Source organism: Pteropus vampyrus, unplaced genomic scaffold (genome assembly GCF_000151845.1).
Source record: "Pteropus vampyrus isolate Shadow unplaced genomic scaffold, Pvam_2.0 Scaffold180, whole genome shotgun sequence".
NCBI classification, from domain to species: domain Eukaryota; kingdom Metazoa; phylum Chordata; class Mammalia; order Chiroptera; family Pteropodidae; genus Pteropus; species Pteropus vampyrus.
In genome coordinates this window covers 274,983-280,982 of record NW_011888961.1, presented here as the reverse complement: position 1 = coordinate 280,982, position 6,000 = coordinate 274,983, and the positions used below count along the sequence as shown (strand labels likewise).

General features: G+C 41.1%; 1 protein-coding gene and 1 non-coding gene across 4 annotated transcripts in view; one reads left to right on the top strand and one right to left on the bottom strand.

The window, feature by feature from the left end:
* PDSS1 (decaprenyl diphosphate synthase subunit 1) overlaps positions 1–6,000 on the top strand; it is a 35,429-nt gene that overhangs the window by 18,409 nt on the left and 11,020 nt on the right. The window lies entirely within an intron of this gene.
* Positions 4,539–4,648, bottom strand: LOC111746260. Its single transcript, XR_002783031.1, has one exon. It is a non-coding gene; the product is annotated as a U6 spliceosomal RNA (small nuclear RNA).

Genomic DNA, 6,000 nt, shown 5'->3' with positions numbered 1-6,000 from the left:
GATTTGCACACTACCTTGAAAAGACTTTCAAGAAGACTGCAAGTCTGATAGCCAACAGTTGTAAAGCAGTATGTACGTTCTGTCTTTTTTCAAGTTAAAAAAAAAAAAAAAAAGCCTCATAGCTCTTTCTAGGGAGGTAATCCTAGAAAAAATTTCACTGGAGAACCTTAAAATAGTAACCCAAATCCCAAGAGGTCATTGAGAAAGGAATTAATCCCAAACAGTGGAGAATTTCTGCTGTGGTTTTCATTTTTGCTATCTTCTTTTGCTATGCAATCATTCACTTTTCATCTTTCCTCCCGAGTTGAATCAAGATAAGCTTTAGTCCCCCAACCTAATATTTAAACTCTGTAACCTACGAAACAATTTATCGTAATTTCTCTCACGATTGTCTCACACATCCTTTCTGACATTTTACCTTTAAAAGGTTATGAAGTGCTGTGTCCTTAAATATAATATTTACTCAGGAGAAACTATCTGACTACAGTATTCGATTATACTAGTGTTCTTTGTCTTTTTTTATTAGTAGATCCTCCCAGTATATTTACATGAACTATAAATAGGCCATATTTGTTTGGGCTGTACATACCTTATTTCTTTGGGAGTACGAACCTTAACTTTTTCTTTCTCTTGTTTTCTCCCTGACCTTCCCTCCACTCTCCACATACGTTTCTTTTTTAGAAAATCGGCATTATTCATAACCTATAGACTAAAATGTGTGATATTCAGAGCCACCTGTAAATAAGAGACAGTTTTCTCCATAGGATTGTTCATCTGACCGCGTTTCAGCCTAACAGATGTAACCGAGATGAAACCTGGGCAAGTAATAGTCCTTTGTAATTAAAGCAACAGGGGAGGAAGACCCATGAGAGGCAAATGCCAATTGCTGTCATGATACACTCTTAACATAATTACAGTTAAGGAGGGCTTTTTCTCAAGGCCTCTCAGGTGAAAAAGTCCCTTGCCAACAGTGTCTATTTTTAAAAGTGTCAAGAAATGTATAATTGTGAGCCAGAAAAGAACGAGGACAACATATTCTTCCTAAAAAAGACTTAATTGAAACCCTAAGGAATGTGAATTATGTAGAACGTGCTGGCCACGATTTCAGCTACTTTTGTCTTTATTGAAAGGGCTATAATTTTTTATTTCCAAGAAATTACAAGTTTTTAAGAAAAAGAAGCGGGTGAAAATATGATAGACGCTGGAGTGCCGACTAAAAGAATGACCTGTTTAAAATGGGTGCCATAAAGCTGTTTCAGTAAATTTCCATGAAGATCCAGATCCAGCTTCATAAGTAAGACGCCCTAGTGTGTTAGGCGAAACTCATTGATGATTTCAGCCCCTTGAGACTACAGTTAGAAGCACTGGCAGGTAGAAGGGCCATTGGAACTAGAGACTCTGTGAGTCTTTGTCCACGTAAAGCAGACACCCCACAGGCACAGGGCAGCAACACAGCTGCTAGAGCCTGAACACTCAGTGACAGAACTCTTTGAAAGGGCCAAGGAAATGGACTTGAGCCATCAAGGAAAGGCTTCATTGCAGTCATTGTCCTCTGCTTAGGAAGCCAAAGACATTATAGCACGCGTATTTATTTCTAAGGAATACCTTTATTCTTCACAGATTAGCAAATTAAGAGAGGATGTGAATATTAACAGGGCTGGACCCCTATGAAAAAGGAAAGGTGTTATGCTGTCCACTAGGAGGCATGCTGGCATCATCCCAGAGCTACCACCTCCACGGGATTTATTCCTAAACTCCACCGCTGTTAGAATAATAAAGCAAAATCCTAGTGTGAGCTCTCTGAATAAAAGTTTCTATTTTTAAGTGCCTATGGGTAGAACTATTCCAGAGGTGTTATTTATTCAAAATGGCTATTTTTATGTAGTTCTGGTATTTAAGATGCAAAGATATGTAGGCTCCAAAAGAATGCATTAAAGGCAAATTACAGATGCCAAACAGAGGGATTAAGGAGAATTTAAACATGAGAATTATTACAGAAGAACTAATGGAATTCCATGATGTTAGAGAATTTGAAGGAAATTTAGCAGCTTATAAATTCATTCTGCTAAGGACACCATTTCTACCCCTCGCTCCTGTGCCTTTTTAACGCCTCATTGTATTTTGGTGGAAATAGTATTAAAATCTAAGAGAGGGCTGTCTAGGATTGTTTTGTGACACTGATTGATATTAAAATAGAAGTAATCTTATAAGATGATTGACTATATACATAGTCATGCAGAATAAATTCTGTAGCTTACCAGTGAAGGCCACAGCTTATTCCCCCAGAAAATCTAATGGGAATGAGACTTAAGAGGTCTGGTGGCCCATCCAATGTTTTCAGTCTGACAGTGGCTGAGCTGGGATTTGAACCCATAGCTGGGTATGGTAATGCTGCATTCATTTTTTTTTTTTTCTGAATTTATATTCTCTCCAGTGCTGTCTGTGACCTATCTTCCTATTACTTTGTTTTTCAAAGATACTGAGTGCCACCGCAGAATTTTGTTTTGTGGGTCATATTTGCAGAACACTCTATTTTTCGGTTATGATAATCTACAGATGGAGCTCATTCATATTTTGCTTAGTTGTCCTAATACTGTTATAACAAAGGGAGACGATTTTTTTCAGGTCCAAGAGCCAAGCCATGACCTCATGTTACATTTACTTGTCATGACTCTTTAGTCTCTTTCATTCTGGAACAGTTCCTGTATCCTCTTACTGGTGGTGGTCGCTGGTCACCTGATTAGGGTGGTGTCTGCCAGCTTTCTGCACTTTCAAGTTACTATTTTTCTCTGTTTGGGGGAGGCATTTTGAGAGAATGTAAATATTCTGTTTCTCATCAAACCTTCACTCTCTGGTTTTAGCATTGATTTATGATTCTCTCCTGAGGCAGTTATTACTATGCCAGCTGCCAATCAACAGGTTTTTAAATTCCGTCATTCCTTCTACATCACACTTCTACAGTAGAGTTAGTATCCCTTTTTCAGGAAGATGTCGTTTCTACGGACTCCTGGATTCTTATTTTAGTCTGTGGATTATAGCCCTTTGTTACTTATTTTAATGCTCACTTGTTCTGTATCTGACCAATGGGGAAGGCCCTTTAGCCTGGCTCCTGTGTCCTCCCTGGTAAGGTACCCCTACCGTTTTCCTGCACTTCCTTCTCCCAGGCAGGCTCTTCCGGTCTGTCCCAGCCCTGGGACGCACCATTTCTCCAAGGAGCTCTGGTTCCTTTGGGTGGAAAATAGTATTTAGAAACCAAAATCCAGGCGCTTCTGTCACTGTTTCTAGGCCCTCTCAATGGCCAGAGCTAGGAACTGTATGTCTGTGTAATACACATATGTGGATATGTGGATATCTGTCTTTGTATAGCCATCCATATTTATTCAAAACCATACTGATTGCTCCAAATGCATCAGACACCACAGGATTCATGATTTATTCCAGCATTCTGCGGTTCCCTATTTGTAACTCCCGTCCCCTACAGTGCGAAACCTGGCCCCCATTTCCCACAACAACATATTTGCTTAATCCTAGAATATACCACAGGAACTTAAAACTTGATAACTCACATCTCTCAAAAAACAAACCTTGTAGCTAGAGTTCAGTATTTGTTTGCAGTTCCTTTTGTCTAAAGTCTGGGGATAATACAGTCAAATTTCTGTGTTCGGATGTTACCTTTCTCCCTCATTTCAGTGTGGTTGTTATTTGAAATATAGTAAGGTGCTTTTTCATTCCATTTTAGGGGTTCCCTCTCATTCTCGTTGACCTCGTTTTATTTTGGTTCTGAGGTTACTGTTGTTTTGAGTAAAACATTAACATAGCTCCCAAGGTCAGACCTGCACAGAATGGTGAACCGCCCCTCATGCCCTTTACCCTGAAAGTAGCCGCTCTCATTAGCTTATGGTTCCTCCTTCCCTTTTCTTTTTACACAAACTAGTAAGACACACGCATGTTACTTCCCCTTCTTTCTTACAACCAAAAGTAGTGTGCTGTGATACGTCTTGCTCGTCCTGCTTTTGTACCTCGCTTTTAATATACTAGTATGCTATGGACATCATTCCATGTCGGTCTGTAGAATCTCCCTCATTTTTCAAGCAGCGCCGCCGCCTGCCATGGTTTACTCCCCACTCCCATACGTGGCGTTTAAGGTTTCCGGTCGTTCGCAGTGACAAGTCCCGCCACGGCAGCTAACCATATGTACACGTATGTTTGCGGTGTTAGAGTGTAGTTCAAGGTAACTGTAGATGTGGTTGTGTTAGATACGACCGAAGTTCTCCCCCCAGGGGCTGCACCGTTCAGCGTTTCCACCACTCCCATCAGCAGTTCGTGAGCGTGTCTTGCCTCCTTCCCCACAGCCTCACTAGCTGTGTCATAAGACTTAAATTTTTGCCGATCTGATAGATGAGAAATGGTGTTGGCAAAAAGTGAGGTGGAGATTGGACAACAGAAGGAGTAAAGATTCATCAGTGACTCTGGTGATCAGATTTTTCATGAGAGGATTAATAAACTAATAACTTTAAAAAAAAAGGGGGGCTATGCTAAAAATAATGGAACGCTTCACGAATTTGCGTGTCATGCTTGCGCAGGGGCCATGCTAATCTCTGTATCGTTCCAGTTTTTAATTTGCATCTCTCGTTTCTGGGTGAAGTTGACCATCTTTTCAGTTGTTTAAGGGCCATTTTTGTATCTTTTTGTGAAATGTCTGTTAGTGTCTTTTGCCCATTTTCTAGTGGGTGTCTGGTCTTTTTTCCCCCACTCAGTTTTAAAGAGCTCTTTATATATGAAGAATATTAGCTCTTTATCTGCGATGTTATGTTGCATGTATTTTCTCCCAACATTTTCCATTGGTTTTTGACAATAACCTGTTTTGATATTTTTTATGTATTGGAGCTCCAGTAATCTCCACTATTTTTAATGAGACAAACGTACATATATGTATGTATCAGAATATATCTCTTAAAGTGATGGAGACACATACTTGAAAGATAGAGATGCTGGATAAACATCAGCATCCCCTGCCAGTGCAAACAGCACTTCCTAATCCTTTCAGACAAGGCTTGTGAAAATCTTATGAGAGAGGGGTGGGCCTGCTCCCCAAAGATGCCATGTGCACACCATGGCCTGGCTGTGGACCTGCTTCAAACAGAAGTTAGCTGAGCTCCACTTTCTTTCATTTAGTCATTCTTCGTACTCCACCCACTTCCAGAAAGACATGCAGCATCTTTCCTCTGATGCCAGGAACAAGCAGCGTTCATTTCACGTCGGCACACTTCCTGCCTGGCTTTTGTGTTGCATTGCGTCTGATTTTCTTAGTTGCGATAGGACAGATCCAGACAGTCCTCACTTGGGTTGGGGAGTGGGGATCAGGAGTGGTCTTTGCCCTGCAGTGGGTGAAATCGGAGCAGAAATGACCCTTCAAAGCCTGTGAGGCAGAAGCTGCCAGCTAAGTAGCTTGTTCCTGTGTCAGCCTCTGTGAGCTGGAAGCGGGCCATGTGGACCTCACCGCCTTATGCTTACTTGGGCACATTACTTGACCTCTCTGAGCGTCCATTTTGTTGCCTATTAGCATCACAAAGTGAGTAAGAGTCGAGTCTCTGGAGCCAGACCGTTCGGGTTCAAATTCTGATTCCCACATTTCCTAGCCCCTTCAAACCTGGTACTCTCCGTGCCTCAGATCCAACCTCCTGTGTGAGTTAGGACCTGACACACAGCGCTCAGTCATTGTTAGCTCTTCTCATCACCAACTACCAAGGAAGTATTTATGGAATGTTATGAAGTTTAACCAAAATAATGCAGAGTGCTCATACGTACTCCACACATTTTAATTCATTGAGTTTAGAAACAGAAAGGATTTTTTAAAAATATTTTACTTTTCAGGAAGAAGGTATGCTTTCTGTGCTACTATGTGTGAGGAAACAGCATTAACTCGCTACAGGATTGCTTCGTGGGTTCTTCCTGCCTAGAAAGGAGAACCATCGTGTTATGAGCTCAGCATACCCCAGG